This window comes from Lissotriton vulgaris, chromosome 7 (assembly GCF_964263255.1).
Source record: "Lissotriton vulgaris chromosome 7, aLisVul1.2, whole genome shotgun sequence".
NCBI lineage: Eukaryota > Metazoa > Chordata > Amphibia > Caudata > Salamandridae > Lissotriton > Lissotriton vulgaris.
Genome location: NC_141695.1, coordinates 780,412,561 through 780,433,642, shown reverse-complemented (window position 1 = coordinate 780,433,642; position 21,082 = coordinate 780,412,561).

Genomic DNA, 21,082 nt, shown 5'->3' with positions numbered 1-21,082 from the left:
CTTCTACTATGCATCTACTGGAACACATGATCATGACTTCCTCTCCTTGGAAACTTATCATTAGGTTATACTCCACAATACAAGATAAGGCCCCTTTGTGCGTACCAGCAGTCCAGTTGGTTTGTGAGGCGGATTTGACACCTTTAATAACAGATGAACAGTGGCAATATTGCTGCCCTTAGTCTGAGGCACTCTCACCCACCTACAGATTCAGTTTATTGCATTTAAACTTTCTACACAGGGCTTATTGCACCACAGCCCAACCACCTAAGATGGGTCTCTCCGAGGTCACACTATGTCTGAGGTGCAGAAAGCCAATGGCTGGAACTGCCCTGTGGTGACTACATTTTGTACAAAGGTCTTCAACGTTATTGGCACAATCATAGATCACTGCTTTAAGAGATTGCTCTTGATAGCCTTGCTGGGTTATGTAAAAGCGTTTCTGCCTGGGGTTAGATTACTAACTTCGATGTTGCTCCTTCTGGCAGAGCTGAGGGTGGCCATGCTTTGGGGAAGGTGGTCTGCTCCGACAATAAAAAGTTGGCTACAGGACCTGCAGCACCTGCCATTCACATCACAAAAATTCTGCTGAACGTTTGGGCTAAAACTATTCCACTGACCTTTGAGCATGGGGCTCTCAGATGGGAACGCCTCGGACTAAATTTACAGCAATACATACTGGATTGAGACTATGAAATAATCCTATTATAGACTGTTGTGACTGCTACACACATGCTTGATTTTGGATTGAGGAGGTCTCCATTTGTGATCTGGTTAATATACCCTCACCGTTTGATCCCAATTGGACCACTGTATGCCACCAATTAGGACCGCTGTAATTAACCTTTCTGTCCTGGAACTCTGACTGTGGGGTTCCTAGGGATAACCGAGGTTTGATACCTTTGTGATGCAAACTTGATAGAATCACTGCTAACCACTGCCCTGAAGATGTTCTTGTGTTAAGAACGAAACCTTTTGGCTGAAGTTTGACTGCATGTTTTACTATAAGAAATAAAAGAAACTTTAAGGATTTATTTATTAGCGATTGGACTCTTTGCCTGGTGCACCTTCCACTCCTTCAGAATCCTTGCCCTGGTTGCCAGTGGAGTCGAACTGCAGCAGACTTCGGAGGTGTTATGTACAGGACATTTATATTTGTGGAACAGGTTTGAGGTGCTGAACTGAGGGTCAGCCGCAGTAGCTGGAGTTTGTAATACATTGCCAGGAAAAACTGCTGGGCTATTGGGAGTTCATGCCAGTACACTCCAGCCCTAAGGACATTTGGGCTGCATTTATTGCCTACCTTGCCGCCAGGGCAGAGGCTGTGCCCCCGAAGGGAGAATCCAGCCCTGGAGAAGTGGTTGCCTTTCATGACCAGGCCAGCGCTTGTTATTATCCCCATTTTCAGGAGCACCATCTTGTGGTTCTGTGAAAACGGACCTCGTCTCGTAAGGTTATGGTTCCGTCACGATTTTGGTGATGTCGAACCGTATTTAGTGAGTTCGGCTAATATGGAGTGAATTCGTCACATTAACTAGCGAGTTCATTACGTATTTGGAGATTTCGTCTCGAATATGGGTTCCATTTTGGTTAAGTCTCCATTTTGTATTGCCATCACGCAGGCCGACGAATATGGTCGAACGAACGAAGCGGCCTGGCCTTCACGTATTGGTATACTTTAACAGGGTCTTTCTTGACTTCGAGGTGAATTGCAAGGATCTGATTCCTTCACCTGAAACTGACCCTGCCAAGTCAATTTTCCTGGTTTGATCGTTGCCTGAGATTGCCAATCACTGTTCAGGACATCGTTAACTTTTAGTCTCCTTACACATGCCTTATCTGGCTTACTATCAGTCATTGTTTCCTTTTCTATGCTCTTTATTACATGCATTGTGCTTTTAAATTATGGGTTTGTCCGGCTTGTGGAGATTGGATTTGGGACATTCCCAATGATTAACTTTGGGTTGGTATGTTGCAAACTGAGCTTTTCGTCATGTGATACTTTGTTTGAGAATGTACCCCATTGGTTAGATTTTTGCGCAGTGGGTGTATGTTTGTAAATGTGAATATTGTGTATAAAAGGAGATGTCTTGCTCTACGAATTTGAGCAGTCTCCTGAAATACTCCATGCTGTGTTTCTGGGATCACTGTTACTGGCTGCAGCTAATAAACTTGGTCTTTGACGACACCCAGAAGTATTCCGTGTCTCTGTATACCAAGACAGGTGAATCCGAAGACTTTGGGCGTGCTCCTGGCGCCGCTGGGTTCTAAAAGCCCGGTTCTTCAAATGGCGCCCACGTGGGGCGACTTCAGTGGTACCGGTCCAAGCCCAAAGATTGTGAGGAGCTTCGTGAGGAAATTCTGGAAGAGGGCCCCCAATTCATCCACCCCGGCATGTCGAATGTGGACTGAAGGTTTTTGCTGCGAAGCTTCCCCTTTCCGACGGCTACGAAGGACTGCTGCCCTGACTGTCGCCTTGTCTTGGACCCTTTTGTGATGATTTGTAGAGCGAGACGATAGATGGTCTTCTGGTGGCGTGACAGACATTTTGGTTAAGTATAAGTGGGTCGCTCCCACAACTTGGGTTTTGTTTCTTGGGTTCTTTGATTTGGTTTTTGCAAATATCAAAGCCGAGGGGCTCGTACATTTGCGAGTATATCGTGTTTGATAACCCCTTGAAGTTTGAAGCTAGATTAGTGAGCGAAGATGCCTGGTCTTAGCAAACTTAGGAATTTGTTTTGTTGTAGTTGTAACAGGGATTCCCGATTGGAGGACTCTTGTCTGATACCTCCGGTTGGAACTCCGACTTATGGGCTCTATTCAAAGCATGGTGTGGGTCCCATTACGTATAATGAAGTATGGGTCCGCTATACACGAAAATATGGTGTCTTAAGATGGCCATAACATGGTAGTTTCGAATCAGATGTTTTAGATAATTTGGAAGTTGCTCTATTTAAGAAGAAAGCCCGGCTGCCGATGTTTGACTCTGTCCGCCTCTGGCGTAAGGAAGCCAAACAACGAGAAATTAAGCAAGCTAAAAGAGATAGGACAGATAAGAATACGTCGATGATGCAAGCTGCTAGGCAGTTTAAAGAAGATGAAGAAGATCGTGCGATTGAGGTGTCAGATAGACAACATTGCATGGCCATTGACAAATGTTATCCGGCTTTGCCACCTCTTCTTCCGAATGTGACTAAGGACCCTGAAAAGGATCCTTTGATGTTGCATTTGTTGAGATCACCACCCCCTTATGTGCAGAGTGCTACGGCACCTCCGCAACCCCCAGTTGTTCAACCCCCTGCTGTTGTTCAGCCACCCGTTCTTCCCAAGTTGGTTCTCCTTCCTCAGGCGCAGCCTTCTCCAGGGCTGCCAGCTTTGCTTACAGCTCTGCCTCAAACTCCTTTGCCTTCTACTCCTTTGCCTTTAACTTCCTTTTCTACTGACCCTATGTATTTGTCGTCTCAAAACACTTTGTCTCCTGTCCTCATGTCGACTTCTTCTCCTTCTGCTCGACAACGAATGACTGAGACTGTTACTAGCCTTTTGTCTCCTCTTTTTGGGTCACTAACTATGACCCCAGTTTCTGTGCGGAAACAGACGCGTAGTCAGCTCCCTAGTTCCGAGGAGCGGACTGTGTTGGATCTCCTTGCTCGTAGATGGGTTTTGAATGCCTACAGGTATGATCTGCAAGTGGTTATGGATGTTTTCCTACAGTGGGAAGCACCAAAACAAAGGTATGTTTTTGATGTTATGTGTACTTTCCTTCGTGAAGAGTGGGACGATACTAAATTGGGTCCGGTTCCATCGGAATTACTTAATGTTCAGTCGGACTTCGCTAAAGGGACGATAGTGGGTCCGGATGTTGAGGAAGCGGTAGAGACTCTTCTTGCGTTTAGGTGTAGACTTCCTTCTCAGTCGTTGTTTGAACCTGACCCTTCGGTTAGGAGGAGAGAGAAGCAATATCCAATGAGAGAAGTTCCTCCCGTATGGAGAGAGGAAGTTTTGGCTGATGTCCCTAATGGAATTGCTGCTGTACCGGCTCATTTTCAGCGCGTATGGGTACATGTTCCTTGGAAGAGAGCTGAAGTCCTGGCCCTTAAGCAGACTTTACCTGACCCCCGTAAAAATCCTGCAAGTTATTATAAGGAGTTGTCCCAGACAGTTGATGCGTGTGTGATGAATTTAGCTGATATAGATATGTTGTTGGGGAATGTAGTCCCTCAACCTTTGTGGGCGAAGATCCGTCACGAGGATTATGCAGTAGAGTTAGGAGATACGTAGGTTAATATTGTTGCTGCAAATGGTCGACAGGTAGGAGGGGCTAAACCTGAGCCTTTAGTTGCGGATCTACCAGGTAGGATTATAAATTTAATGAGAACTTTGATGCCTCCTATGCGAGTGAATTGGGATAAGTTAGCAGCATGCCAGCAGAAGAAAGACGAGAGTGTGTCTGATTTCTTCACTAGGTTTGAAGAAACATTCATCGATCATAGTGGTCAAGATATGAGTACCGAAGGTGGCCAAAGGTTGTTTGTGGATAAGTTTGTCTATAATTTGCTCCCCGAGCTTTGTAAGAAGTTGAAGGACTCTGAGAGTTCATGGGCTGTTTCTTCTTCGGCCCAGATATGGGCTACTGCACAATATTACTAAAATAGAGATAAAGATGAGAAAGATAAAGCAGAGAAGAAGACTAAAGAATTAAAGACGACGGTTCTTTTACAGTAGACGTATCCGCCTCGCTTTAATCAGCGTGAGTTTCAGCAACCTCCATAGTTTCAGAGAGTGTTGCAGAAGCCCGAGTCTTTTCCTCAGCGAATTCCGATAGGCCCTAATCAGTGTGCCTATTGTAAGGAAGAAGGCCACTTCAAGCATAGTTGCCCGATTCTGCAACAACGTGCGAATGGCATGTCTGGTGTGAGAGGTCGTGGTGCCCAGCAAGTACCTAGGGGTAGTGGTGTGTTCCCTCAGAATGGACATTCCTTTCCCCCTCAAAATTCTATGAATTGTTTTGATCAACAGAATGTTTCTTCTGGTCAGTCGGCTCAATATTATGCTGATGATTACTATGTTGAAAGTGAGAATGCTGATTTTAATGATAGCTAGGACAGCCATAGACAAATAGAGGGAGTAGTGTCAGTTCTAGTAGACCAAAGTGGTCCTTATGTTGAAGTGAGTACATCAGGTGTGTCAGAACCTTTTCTTTTGGATACTGGTGCGGCGAAGAGTTCTATCATGCACTCTAAACTCCCTAGCGCATCTTTGTCTGGCTTGACAAATGTTTCGGTAGGATTTTCTGGCGCCCGAGTTCGTAACCCGGTTTCTTGTCCTTTGTCTCTTTCTGTTGGGCCTTGTGAATTGGAAGCACCTCTGATTCTAACGACAGGTTGTGGTGAGAATCTGTTGGGTTTGGACTTGTTGAAAAGATTGCATGCAACATTGTATTGTTCTCCTTCGGGAGTACATCTAACGTTGGGTAAGAGAGTGATTTCTCCGATGTATTTGTCTAAAGATCGGCTTCCACTGGAATTGCGTTCTCTCCCTGATACTCTTTGGGCTACGGGTCCAAATTATGTTGGCCTTTTGCAGATTCCACCATACGTTGTTACCCTCAGCTACCTCGGATTCCTCAATACCGAATCTCTAGTGATGGTGAAAGAGCTCTTTTAGCGATTATCTATGATTTGGTTGAGAAAGATGTGATTGAAGAAACGAGAGGTAATGTGTGTAACAGTCCTGTTCTGCCTGTTCTTAAGCGTACTGATTCCTCCCAGCCACCTGTGTATCGGTTTGTGATCGACCTTCGAGAAGTCAATAAGATTGTGGTGCCACAGTTTCCTGTTGTCCCGGACATTACTGCTTTACGGACTATGATTCCTGCTTCGGCTGCCTGGTTTTCTGTTATTGATCTGAAGAATGCTTTCTTTAGTATTCCATTTGCTGAAGAGAGTAGAGATATTTTGGCTTCTCTTTAGGAGGCCGAAGCTTCCGGTTTAAGCGTGCTCCTCAAGGTTATTGTGAGAGTCCATCCATCTATAGTCAGGCTTTGAAGAATCAACTTGATTCTTTTGTTTTGCCTTCTGGTGCGACTCTTATCCAGTACGTGGATGATTTGTTGGTTGCTGATGATGATGAAGAGACTTGTAAAGAAGTTACTCTTTCTTTGTTACGGCATTTGTCTGACCTCCATCATAAAGTGTCGCCTTCGAAGTTGCAATATTGTCGCCAAGAAGTGACCTACTTAGGTCATCTCTTGTCGAAGGAGGGAAGACGATTGACCCCAGAACATATACAAGCGATTGCACAAATGACTGTACCATCCACACAGAGAGAAGTGCATGCTTTCTTGGGTATCACCTCGTATTGTAGACAGTGGATCCCAAATTCTTTTTTTGTTGGCGAAACCTCTGTTGGCACTTACTCTTAAGGATACACCGAATCCTCCTCCTTGGTCTGACGAATGTCAGAAAAGTTTTTATGAATTGCGTGATGCGTTGTGTTCTGCTCCGGTGTTGGGTACCCCCGACTACAGTAAGCCTTTTATGCTTTACGTGCACGAGAGAGATGGATGTGCGCTGTCAGTGTTGACACAACAATTGGAGACAAGCAACGGCCATGTTCGTATTTTTCAGCTACTTTAGATCCGGTAGCTAAGGCGTTGCCGAGTTGTTTGAGAGCTACAGCGGCAGCGGCTGTTTTGATCCGACAGTCTGCTGGTTTGGTATTGGATAATACGTTGATTGTGATAGTCCCACATGCAGTGGATACCTTGTTGAATAAAACAAAGACTCAACATCTTACTAGTGCACGTTTGTCAGGTTATGAGTTGATGCTTTTGGCGAGTCATGTGCATATAAAACGGTGCAACACATTGAATCTAGCTACGTTGTTGCCGATTTCTGTAGAGACAGATGTTCAGGAACAGCATGATTGTTTTCTTAGGACAAAGGAAGAAACAAAGGGTAGAATTGATCTGAAAGATAACCCTCTTTCGAATTCTAATGGTACCTTATGGGAAGATGGTTCATGCTTTAAGCTTCCAAATGGCGATACGACTGCAGCGTATGCGGTTACGACTTTGCACACGATTGTTGAAACTGCACGTATTCCACAGAATTCAGCTCAAGCAGCAGAGTTGATTGCACTGACGAGAGCGTGTGTGTTGTCGAAAGGAAAGAGAGTGACTGTGTATACTGATAGCCAATATGCGTTTGGTGTTGCTCATAGCTTTGGACGTTTGTGGAGAGAGGGAGAATTTCTTATGTACAAATATTCAGCATGGACAGTTGGTGAATGAACGTCTTGAGTCCCTTACTTTGCCGACACAAGTTGCGATTATGAAATGCTGTGCACATAAGAAGGTTACGGATGATGTTGGTCGTGGTAATGCGTTTGCGGATGAAGTAGCGAGAGAAACAGCGAAGAATGCGACAAGTCGAATGTATGTTGCAGGCCCTGCTAGATGAGTTCTGGAAGGTGGAATGTGTGACCACACAATAGAGAGTGTGAAATTGATTCAGGCTGAAGCTACTGAGAAAGAATTGAGTGTGTGGAGAGAAAGTACGGGAATGTTGGATTCGACTGGTTGTTGGATTGAGTTGTCAGAACATCAGCGATGGTTGTTGCCTGATGCGTATGTCCTTCCAGTGGTTACGATGGCACATGGATTGGCTCACATCAGTTCGAAAGGGATATGTAAGTTGTTGGCTCCAGTATGGCAGAATGCTGGAATTCCTAAATGTGCTGAGAATCTGGTGAAAAATTGTATGGTTTGTTTGATGCATAATCCTGGTGAGGGAACTCCAACTCCAGCAGGTCATTTTGCTCCCGCACGTATCCGTTTGAGGTTCTACAGTTGGACTTTATTCATATGGAGAGATGCAACAACCTAAAGTACGTCCTTGTGATTGTTTGCGCCTTTTCGAGATGGATAGAGGCTTACCCTCTAAAGGATAATACAGCCTTATCAACAGCCAAGGTTTTGTTGAAGGAGTTTTTCCCTGGGTTTGGATTGCCGAGAATGGTATGGAGTGACAACGGAAGTGAATTTGTGGGTCAGATTATGAAGAAAGTGTGTGCAGGTTTGGGAATAAGGTAGAAATTTAATGCTGCGAATCACCCCCAGTCAGCTGGTTTGGTTGAATGCTACAATGGCACCCTTAAGCTTAAATTGGCTAAGATACAAGCGAGCTCTGGCCAAGCATGTCCCGATGCTTTGCCATTGGCACTTTTGTCCACAAGAACGACAGTACATTCTCGTGTGGGACTTAGCCCATACGAGATTGTCTTTGGTCGCCCGGCGAATGTTTGGGGTGTGCCGAGGCCAAACAAGTATAGCGAAATCGAGTACCCTATGTTGGTTGACTATTTACATGATTTGACTGCTAAATTGCGTGTTCTTCACCAACAGGTGCACAATACCTTGCCTTCAGCTTCTGTGGATGCAGGTCACTCGATTCAACCTGGGAACTGGGTGCTGGTGCGGAATTTCCAAAGGACGAAGAACCTCGAGCCGAGGTGGAATGGTCCATACCAGATTCTTCTGACGACTCGGACAGCTGTTAAGGTCTTCGGCGATAAAAACAGGGTGCATGCCACCCATTGCAAGAAACTTCCACTTCCTTTACCATATGACCGATGGATTGCTGATGGTGTTGCCGATTCAGAAAGCGAGAGAGTTGTGGAGTTTGTCCCCTTTAGTGATGCGCATTTGAAATGGACTCAGTCGGAACGTGCGGATGACGAAGTTTTACAAGAAGCTGTGCCTCCGCAGCTGAGACTCGATACTACAAATCCAGAGACACTTTTTCAGGATCAGACTGTGTCTGGTAAAGAACGTTATAATTTACGGACCAGATTGGACAAATAAAGATCGCATATTTTTTGGTGCATTATACTCTTTAGACTTTTTTTTGTCTTTTTCTTTTTCGAACCGCCTCCCGGGTTCAGCTGCGGGTCACGGTATAAGTTCTTAAAGGGTGACCCGCATATTGACAAAAGGTCTGCGGTTCTAGGACGTCCAGGACGCCTGGACGCACACTTAAGTGAAGAGGGAAAATTGGCATGAGCAGCACGTTAGAGGATGGAGTCTTTTGTAACTGATAGAGTTGTTGAGAAAATTAATTTTAAGATGAGATTGTGTACATTGGTCCGTAACAAATGTTTTATTATATTGTGTTCTTTCGTGTTTTTAAGTATCACATTGGCTTGTGTGGGTTTGATTGTATATGCTACACCATTGATTTCTGCACCCACTAACCAACCTATGTTTTCTTCTACTACTGTTTCTTTGCACCAATTCTATACGTTGCCTGAATATGAACAGACAAGAAGATCGGAATTCGTTAACAACTCATTTATACAGCTGTTGCATCAGCATCAGTTGGTAGTCAATACTACAAATTGTTGGGTATGTGGTCTTATGCCTCATACGACAGATAGAGGTATGCCATATCTGGTTTTGCCTTTTTCCTCCAACGGGTCTGTATGGGCTTTGCAGACTATGTTCATCTATGCGAATGAGATATATCCTTTGCGTTCCATGAGAGACAACCTGAGTAATAGTGCCCTGATAAAGGGAATAGTAGACATGATTTGAGATATGATGCATACAATGCTATCCCTAAGGATGAGGCGCAAGCTTATATTGGTTGGAATGTCACTGGGTAGAGCACTAGTTTGACAGAGAAGCAGAGACGAAAAAGATCTCCCCCGATTTGGATCATACCCCATCGAGGCCACTTTTGTTTATGTGGTAATGGTCGAAATCCGAGAGCTCAGCTAGGTGAGAGTGTGTGTGCTCAGACCTATGTTTATGCATCTCAGACTTCTCCTAAGTTTGTCCCAGCTAAAGGTACATATTTAGTTTGTCACGATGGAGCCTACACATGGTTGCCACCTGATTTTACAGGCGCATGTTATGTGGCGTTTTTGCTTCCCCCTACATACACGGCTGCTATGGATTATCACAGAACAAGATATGTTAGAGGTGTCTTCGATCAGGAAGATACCGCAGCACAGGAAGTATGAGATTTTTTCAAGGGTTTCCTACCCTTTTGGGGTCCTATGGCCAATAGCAGACATATACGACAGCTTACGAGAGTGGTTGAGGCCACCATAAATGAAACTGCAGGTGCCCTCAGTAATATTACAGCGGAGCTTCAAGCTGATCGTGTTATTACATTGCAGAATCGTATTGCGTTAGATGTCATACTTGCAGATAGAGGAGGTGTATGTAAATTGATCCAATCTACTTGCTGTGTTTACATGCCAGATAATGCCCCAACAGTGTACCAAGCCATTTCCAGATTGCATAAGGTTTCTGAGTCTATTCATGTAGACGAAGGAGACTGGTCGTTGATTGAATGGTTTTGGGGACTGTTGTCCAAATGGGGATGGAAAGTTCTGATTTTCCTTGGTATGGTTTTAGCTATTCTCTCCTCTTGTTGTCTTTGCATCCAGTGTGCTCCCGCCGTTTGTAGTCTTTGTGCTACTACGTATGTGCGGAGACCTGTCTCGAGAGAAGTAGAAAGTAATAGGATGATGCTCCAGCAACACCTTGATGGTCTGATGAAGATTGATATAGACCTAGATTCAGATTAACGTGAGTTTAGGTTATTACCTACGTAATGGCAAAAGGAGGGTCTGTGGTTCTGTGAAAACGGACCTCGTCTCGTAAGGTTATGATTCTGTTACGATTTTGGTGATATCAAACCGTATTTAGTGAGTTCGGCTAATATGGAGTGAATTCGTCACGTTAACTAGCGAGTTCATTACGTATTTGGAGATTTCGTCTCGAACATGGGTTCCATTTTGTTTAAGTCTCCATTTTGTATTGCCATCACGCAGGCCGACGAATATGGTCGAACGAACGAAGCGGCCTGGCCTTCACATATTGGTATACATTAACAGGGTCTTTCTTGACTTCGAGGTGAATTGCAAGGATCTGATTCCTTCACCTGAAACTGACCCTGCCGAGTCAATTTCCCTGGTTTGATCGTTGTCTGAGATTGCCAATCACTGTTCAGGACATCGTTAACTTTTAGTCTCCTTACACATGCCTTATCTTGCTTACTATCAGTCATTGTTTCCTTTTCTATGCTCTTTATTAGATGCATTGTGCTTTTCAATTATGGGTTTGTCCGGCTTGTGGAGATTGGATTTGGGACATTCCCAATGATTAACTTTGGGTTGGGATGTTGCAAACTGAGCTTTTCGTCATGTGATACTTTGTTTGAGAATGTACCCCATTGGTTAGATTTTTGCACAGTGGGTGTATGTTTGTAAATGTGAATATTGTGTATAAAAGGAGATGTCTTGCTCTACGAATTTGAGCAGTCTCCTGAAAAACTCCATGCTGTGTTTCTGGGATCACTGTTACTGGCTGCAGCTAATAAACTTGGTCTTTGACACCACCCAGAAGTATTCCGTGTCTCTGTATAACAAGACAGGTGAATCCGAAGAATTTGGGCGTGCCCCTGGCGCCGCTGGGTTCTAAAAGCCCGGTTCTTCAGTCTGTTGTGAAATCTATTGCGCCGCCGTACAGCCTGTACTGCGGGGTAGGGTTAAATGTTAGCACATTAATGTTTATTATGCTAAAAATCAAAAGGATCCTCTTTTGAATGTTAGCCTATTGTACTGAACCTTTCTTACTGTGTGCATGCTGTGCAAGCCCTCCCTGCCCAGTTATTCTCCATTGTTTTTGTGGGAGTATGCTGTAAAACCGTATAAACAAATTTAAAAAAAGGATTATAACCATAATATACCACTTACCATATTGTCCCATGTGCCTTTGAAGGAGATTAAAACCAAACTCCAAGAGGTGGTTAGTTTCTCCTATCTGTAAGATCAGTACAAAATGGCCCAGAGGGAACAGTTAAGGTATATACAAATAAAACATGGAATAGAGGCATCCCCCCTCCTGCCGAGATCCTCCCGGAATCTTCACCCAGAGGACCGATTGCTCACAGACCACTTGAATAAGCGAGCAACTTCGCTAACATATAAAAAAAATCATCAATTACCATACAGATCTGCATGGCCGACTCAGGGAAGTATGGTAGTTAGAGGTGGGAGACATGACCCTGACTGGCGAGACGCCATAGCGTCGCCCAAGGAGGTTGCAATCTCCGCTAGACTACGGCTGGTACAGTTCAAAATATTACATAGGACCTACTACACCAGGGTGGTTCTAAACAAGATGGGAAGGTCCTCTGACCCGAGTTGTCTACCGCAGTGTGGAGATGTCGGTACCTTCTACCACACATTGTGGGGCTGCATAAAACTGGGACCGTATTGGGACACAGTAGTGAGGATCATTGCAGAGGTAACAGGGAAACAAGTCCAGCTGGAGCCTAAATGCTGTCTTTTGAATGTGTGAGGACCTACGGATCTTACGTATGCAGAACGACAATGGGCAACAACAGGCATGATGATAGCCAAGAGGAACATGGCGCAAAAGTGGTGAGATGTACCATCTACGATGCAATCAGGTAATGATATGGATTTTTTTTATGGTAGCGGAGAAGGCCACATTTATAAATAGGAAATGTCCCCAAAAATGGAGTAGAATATGGGGAAAATTGAATGTATATAGGGGAGATATCTGCACCCCCCGCCCCATGAGGAGGAGAGTGACTTAGATGATGACGTGTAATTGTGGAGAGGGCAAATGTGAAGTCGTACGTTCATAAATGTTTTGAATAACTGTAATGAGTGTTTTGCAGATGATAAATTTTACATGCAGATCTCTGTTGTTTACAATAACATTTTGAATTAAAAAAAAACTCCAAAGAGCTCTCTGTTGCTTTTCCAGGGCCTCAAGGCCCTGCCAACAAACAACCTTTCATCATGTGGTCTTAGCAACCACTAGTAATCCCTTGCACCCAGAAGGCTCATCGCTCTTGAGATAGTATGCTCTCCTCCATCCAATTGAGATTGGGGACAGGTGACGAAAGTCACAAAGAAAGTTGGATATTTACACCTGCAGTAATTTTGCTGCTTTCCCTCTGTCTAAAATCTCTAAGATACAGACATAACGCCCCAGTAGAAGCAATGAAGCCCAGCGCAAGGTGTGGACTGATCCTGGGTCGCATTTTCCACCTTCAGAACACAGACCCAGAAAGCAAATAATGTCCTTACACCCATAAGTCGTTGGTATAACACTATCCATTTGGATGACCTGCTGACTAAAAGGGCGACCACTCACTGCTGTGCAAAAGGTGATAGAATGCACACCTCCTTGCGTTTATCTTCTGTCTCTAGTTGTGTAATGGTGTGCAGACTGAAGCCATGATTTGTCCCAACTGTCAGGGATATATGATTAACAGTACAAATGGCGCGTACCTTATGTCCAAATCAGTCGCACTGCCTGATTCAAGAATCATTTTCCTCACAATAAACAAATATTTGTCTTGTACTCCACATTTAGTCCAAATATTGAAATGTTATTCCAAACCTCATCCATGTATTTACATTAACTTCGAAGGCAGCGTATTTCCACATTCTTTTCATGTTTTTACAAATGCCATCTGCATGCCCATCCGTGCCTTGTCAGCGATGCGTAGGATTTAACAGTTCATCTAGAATAGCCTTGTGTTGCTCCACCTAATGCATTTCTGGCTCCGTAGCCCTTCGTCAAGGGAGAGCTGCTATAACAAAAAGCACATATAGATAGGGAACCATCACCATGATTGCATGATTGTTCAAGTACATTTTAGGTTGAGATCTGTTAGAGGTAAACCTCGGGATATTACTCTCTGTACAGCATGCTTCAAACACCTGGTGATAAGCGTGGTTCCTATTGAGCAGACTATTTATATGTGCTTTTTGTTATTGTACTTACCCCTGAGAAAGGGCTAAGGGCCAGATGTAGGTAAAAGTCATTTACCGATTCTTAAATACCGAATTTTACCGAATCGGTATTCAAGAATCGGTAAATGAGATGTAGGAAAAAAATCGGTATAAAATACCGAATCGGAAAAATTCGGTATTGGACTTTCGGTAGTTACCGAATCGGTATTTACCGAATCGGTAATTACCGAATCGGTAATTGCCATACAACCCTATGGGCCAAAAGGCCCATAGGAATACATTGGAAATACCGATTTGGTAAATACCGAATCGGTAAATACCGAATCGGCAAGCAAGTAAAAGTGAAACTAATGAAAACAGCCAATCAGGTGGCACCACCCTCCCCCACCCTACCAGGGAGTGGCTACCCAGGCAGCTGCAACTCATTAGAAGGTTCTGGAGAGGCAGTCAGAGCTGAGCAGAGAGACAGAGCAGCAGGGAGAGTTTTGTTTGTAGTGAAAGACAGTAATAATGGCAAGCAGCACTGAGAGCCAGAAGGCTGAGAGAAAACGAAAAATAAAGTTCAGCAACATGGAGCTGCAGGTACCAGTGGAGGAAGTGGTGAGGGTCCACAAACAGCTCTTTGGCAGGCAGTCCCTCACTGTACCAGAGTCAGCCAAAAGAAAAGTGTGGACTGCCATAGGAGAGAAGGTGAATGCTGTGGGTGTGACACCCAGGAGCATAGAGGACCTGAAGAAAAGGTTTTACGACATCAGGAGCCTCACCCAAAAAAAAATGGCAGAGATCCACAAGCAGGCTGGTGTCACCGGTGGAGGCAGGAACCCAGCGCCCCCCTGACTGACCTGGAGGAACTGGTGGCCTCAACCATCGAGCCTGACAGTGTTGTGGGAAAAGGAGATGTGGACAGCTCAGCCAGAGCTACTACAAAAGGTAAGAGGCTTGCGCAGCATGACACCCCCAAGCAAACAGCTTCCCTTTAGCCTTTGTGTACAGGTCAACCCCAGTCCAGTACTGCTAGCACTATACATGAGCAATGCATTATGGGAAATGTAGTCAGCAGATGTAGGACCATATGTAAGTGCACAGAAATCAGCAAGGCACTGAAAGCAAATGAGAGTAATGAAAGTGAAATGTGCAATGCATTTATTGAAGTGACTGTAACACATTAGCACTCAGTTTACATACGCTTCTTTATACCTAGGGGCAACATGAGGCAGTGGACCATCTGCATCACAAGGGACTGCACCAGTGAGGGAGGAGAGTGTGGAGGCAGGGTCAAGCACCGTAGATGCCTCGCAGGAGGAGGAAGACACCACTGTCATCTTCCATGAGGATGACACTGTTCATCCCCTTGTGTTTCCCCACTCCCCACAACTTTCTCAATCCCCCCCATTGGTGGTCTCACCTGAGAACTCCCCATCACGGTCCCTGCCAGCACCTGCTACCTCACCAGCCAGGAGGAGAATTGTGGCCCCACTGAGAGTCATGGCGTGAGCTGAGGGTGAAGCTCCAGCACCCACACAAGTCACTCCTGCTGCACAGCGGTCCACCCATTAGTCCAGCACCACTCGCCGCCGACAACGCACTCTCAGCAGTGCAGGTCCACCTGGAGAGGGCACTGTGTTCCGTGGCCTTGAGGGGAGCATGGTGCGCATCCAGCGCATGCAGGGTAAATCTATTCAGGCCTGCCACCGCCAATTCCGGATCCTAAATCAGCAAATGGGAGACATGGGCAAGGGCATAGGTGAGTTAGTGTAAAGCAACAGGGAGGTTGCAAAGACCAACAGTGACATTGCATCTGGAATGCTTCACATGACCATCGCCATCAACCAGCTGTGTGCAAAAATGGAAACCCTGGAGCACAACAGGGCTATGAACAGGCTGGCCACGGCAACTTCCCAGCTATGCCGCAGAGGCGTCAACATGCAGGTGAGCCTCACGCAAAACACCGCGGAGGTAACCAGGGGCATGGCCAGGATCACCAGTGCCCTGGAGGCTATGATCATCTCTCATACTGCTGTTAATCCTGCCCTGGACGTGGCTGAGGCAGACAACAGCAGTAGCCGCAGCAGCCTGGCTAGCGCTGTTGTAGAGCCACGCAGGAGCACCAGGTGCTCAGCTGAGCCTGCAGGCCATGCTGAAGGGAGTGAGCAACATCCCAGTGGCTCTGGGAAGCGCGGCCGAAAATGACATTGACAGTGTGGGTGAGGCAACCCGGGACATTACCAGTCCCCACGTTTAAATAATTATTTTTTTTGTTGCACATCAGTGCATGAACGTTGTGGCAACATACAATTTTGTTTTCCACATTCACAACCTGTCTGTGTGTCTTTACTTACTCAGAAATAGTTGTCTGTAATCTCCTCACGTCTGTATCTGCCATCACTTGGTGTTGACACTCCAGCAGGTTGGGTTTCTGGCACAGCAATGTCGTCGTCATGATCCTCGTAGTCTGACAACTCCACCTCAGTGCCCTTCTTCACCTCAAGGTTGTGCAACATGGCACAGGCAGCAATGATCTTACAGCAGGTGATGGGGGTATACTGCCTTGCACCTCCACTCTTGTGCAAGCATCTGAATGTGCTTTTCCATATGCCAAAGGTCCGTTCAACTACATTCCTTGTGCTTTTGTGGGCCCGGTTATACCTCCTCTGGCTGGGTGTTGAGGGGTTGAGGTAGGGGGTCAGTATGAATGAGCGGAGGGCATATGCACTGTCTCCTAGAAGGATAATGGGTAATATTACTCACATGCATACATGTACTTCACACTGCAATTGCTATTATGGGGGTCTGACACTGTGTCTCACCTAGGAGGTATCCTTCACCAAATTTCCCTGCAGTCAGCCATGCATAGATGCCGCTGTTTTGAAATATGTAGGAGTCGTGGGTACTCCCAGGGAATTTTGCCACAAGGTCAGTGATGGCGCACTTTGCATTGCAAATCACCTGCACATTGATGGTGTGCGTTGACTTCCGATTCCGGTATATGTATTCTGTGTCAGTAGGGGGGCAAATGGGAATGTGCGTGCCATCAATGCAGCCAATGATATGGGGGAATCGTGCCATCTGGTAGAAGTCTGCTTTTATTTGTACCAGTTCCGCATGGGTTGCCGGAAATGAAATGTATTGGTCCATCCTCTGTAACATGGCGTCAAGGAATTTGTGGAAAAACCTTGACAGGCTGCTCTGGGTCACCCCATCTACCGCAGCAACCACACTCTGATAGCTGCCAGACGCAAGCAGGTGTAGGCTGCATAGCACCTGCACGTGCGGTGGGATAGCGTGTGCCCTTGGGGTGGTGTGCTCCAACAGTGGTTGGAGGTCCCTGATGAGATCCAAAATGGTGTCTGAGTCCAGCCTGTACCTCTGGAGGATCTCTGCCTCTGTGTGCATGAACAGGGTGATCCTCTGTCTGTAGACCTGCTCCTCTGCCATTCCCTCTCTCCTTCCTGCTGTAGCCGCAGCCGTCTTGCAATGACATAAAATGCCGCCATTGTGCAAGTAGAATTGCATTTTGGGTCCTTTTTTATGGGTTGCAGTTGGTTACCACCTGATTCCAATCCATGGTAAATACCGACTCTTAAATACCGATTTTGAGGCTAATTCGGTATTTCTGTGCTTACCTACATCTCAATCATCGTTTTTACCACTTCTTATTTTCCGATTCGGTATTTTACCGAATTGGTAACTCTTCCGATTCGGTAAATATACTGAATCGGTATATTTACCGATTCAGTATATTACTGATTCGGTAAATTTACAGATTCTGTATTTTTTCTGATTCGGTATTTTACCGATTCGGTAACTTTACCGATTCGGTAAATTTACTGATTCGGACGGATTTCGGACTCCTACATCCCGATGGCTCAGTACCGGTCGGTAACGGCCGAGAATCGGTATTTTCAGCCGTTACCGACCGGTATTGGGCCACCTACATCTGGCCCTAAATGCATTAGCAGAAAGCTTGCTCTTGTTTCAGAAAACGTGCTTTTTGTGATTTGGTGTAAATTCATTCAGCTTTGTTATAGATATTAACTGAAAACCAAATTTGTATTTCTATTGACGTGGACCCTCTGAGGTTCCAAACACGGTGAATCTGCGGCTCGATGCATTACAGCAGAGGCCTGATTGACCAGCTGCAACCTGAGAGAAATCTTGCGGCCACCCTGTTTAGGTGTTAGGAAATGCCTGGGGCGGAAAAGCAGCATGTAAAACAGATGAAGGAGTCAGGGTGAAGGTACCCTGACCCTATGATTGTGTTACGAATGTGGGGAAAGCATGTTTAATGGGCAATAAAATCCCTGAAAATGTTTCTTTTTGGTCATTCGTAAGATCTGCAGTGCCGTCGTGGAGGTCAGTGCGGCCCCTGTGTAAAGCTGCGACACTCGCCGTGAAGTCACATAGGGGACAGCAGTGAGCGTCGCAGTGGGTCCGCGGATCCATGAAAAACCCAACCAAATTGGTATTCTTCACACGAAACATGGAATGAGTTGAATAAATACTGACCATGCTCGAAGTTGGACTGATAACAATAGTAATTAAGAGAGCACAGGATAAAACTGCCATTTCGATTACACAATTAAATGGAATATAAACAGCAGCTTCACCACGAACAAACTGTAAGTAATACTGGCAACTTTAGCGTTAGGCTACGCATCCAGATACATCAGTTAAGAAAGAAAAAGTGAAGCTAGGAAAGAGATCAGAGCAGACTCGTGGGGACATTTTTGTATTTCTAACAGAAGAGGAACACCATTAAGGATCCCATTTGAACAGCGTTTTTCTGTTTTATTCAACAGATGTTTCACAGATTCTAAAAAAATTGTTGGGATAATGCCAGCCCCGAACATCTACAGTAACAGTAAGTCCCGTAATTGCGCTCTCAGAAACTAACAGTTTGTCTGTGTAATATCAAAGGAATAGAGTATCATAAGTGTTGGACTTGGCCCTTTTTGCAGGGTCATCCCTGAACTTTTTGCCTTCCTCCTGTGTTTTTTTCTGACCTGTTGTTGGCTGTTTTCTGACTCTGGGCACTTTACCACTGCTGATCAGTGCTAAAGTGCATATGATCTCCCCATTATAAATTGATATATGGGTTAGTGACTCAATGATTGGCTTGTTTGGTTTACTTGTAAGACCCTAGTACAGTGCACTGCGTATGCCTAGGGCTTGTAGATCAAACGCTGCTGGTGGGCTTGCAGCACTGATTGGGCCACCTACCGGAGCAGCTTGGAAAGTGTGTCTCAGGTCTGCCATTGCAGAGCCTGTGTGCAGTCTGGTACTGCCATGTTGACTTGGCAAGTGCACCTACTTGCCATCCCCTAAACCTTCCCTTTTCTATATATTAGTTACCCCTAAGGTAGGCCCATGGGCAGGGTGCATTGTAGGTAAAAGGTAGAACATGCCCTGATGTGTGTGGCATGTTCCTTGCCAAAGAAAGGAGAAGAGGACTGAGTGTGCTTTTCATCAACTTGAAGAAGAATCTTCAAGGGCTTGAACTTGAGCTTGCCTCCTGCCTGAAGTCTTAGGGATACAAGACTTCACCAACCAGCTGCCCCTGAATTCCCTTGATGGGAATTGAAGTGCCTTCTGTTGTGCTGGGCCTTCTGAGAGACTGCCTGTCGCTGGGAGCTGGAAGTGCGACGCAACAATGAGAAGTGTGTCGCCAGCACAGCAGCTGTCATCGCATTGCCGAAGGAGCGAGCCGCAGCTGCCGCTGTCATCATCGCATTCCTGAAGCGCGGTGCCTCACCAGAGAAGCGTGTCACTGCCGCAGAGGTCACCATTGCTTCACCAGAGAAGCGTGTTGCAGGGCCTGTCACGGCTCCAAAGATCGTCGAGTCGCCGCACGGCCGTTGGGTGTACACGCATCACATCAATGTTGTCACACCATAACCAAGGCTCATTTTGTCGCATCGCACCAGAGAGATGTATCGCATCGAGGTGCCATCTTGTTGCGTTGTACCGGAGAGCAGTAAGAAGCCAATGCATCACCTCCCCACCCAGTAAGGAAGCGAGCATCAACTCCCCTGTGCAGCAGTAAGGAACCAACGCATCCACTCCCCTGAGTGTAAGGAACAGACGCATCACCTTCACTGCGACCCTTTTGTTTTCTTTGCTTTATGTATCCCAGGTACTTGAGAGTAAAGTGTTACATTTACAACTTGAGAGAACTGAGCTATTTTCTATTTTAAAGTCTATTTTTGAGTACAGTATTGTGGATTTTTGTTGTTTGGTCTTGTGTATAAAAATACTTTATTTTTATAATATAACCTGTAGTGTTGTCACTGTATTTCTGTATGTGTTCACAAATGCTTTACACACTGCCTCTGAGATAAGCCTGCCTGCTTATGCCAAGCTACCAAGGGGGTGAGCAGGGGTTATTTTAGGAGTGTAGCCCGTTACCCTGACTAGACACAAGGGTCCCTATTTGGTCAAAGGTACCTACCTCTGCCAACTCGAGACCACCAAATCTAACATTGTTGGTCAGCGTGAGGATTTGGACTTGCATTTGTGACTCAAATACAGTGATTGGTGAATACTACTAGTGAGTGCAGACCATAACGCACCCACATACAATTTGGTAGAGTTTTTCCTTGGAACTTCTTTTCTATTTTTGATTCCTGAGAACTGCCAGTCTTTTCTACCATGAGCAAGTCAGCATCCATAGCATCTGTAGACATCGTATTGGAAGAAGAGAGAATCAATACTTACACTATGCCTAATCTCGAAGCTTTGTTCAGGAAATTTAAAATTTCTGTGAAAGGCCTTACCAGGAAAGAGGAATACCAAAAGGCGCTGAGGGCCTGGGTAGAATCTAGGAATGCCAATGAGCATCCTGAGGAGCCAGTGAAGGAGGCAGAGAATTTAGATGCGCGACTTGAGGGGCCAGTGGGCCCGACAAGGGAGAACACACCTTCCAGGGTGAGAAGCAGTCTTTCTTCCAAGGGTCTGTCCCTAGGAGAGCTGGAGGACAGAGAAAGGGAGAGGATGCACAAGTTGGAGCTATCTAGGCTCAAAATGGATAGTCACAAAGACATAGAGAGCAATAAAATAGACCTTAGGATGGAATTAGAAATAAAGAAGATAGCTTTAGAAGAAAAGGTAATGCATTTTGAGCATGAGAGAATGATGAGGGAGTTGGAATTCAAAGCCAGGAGCTTAGGGATTCCTCCAACTGGTGGCAGCAAAATTTTATTATTGAGTGCTGAGGAAGTAGTGCACACGCCCAGAGATGTGGCGCCTGACTTGGAAGGGGTTGATTTATGCAAGG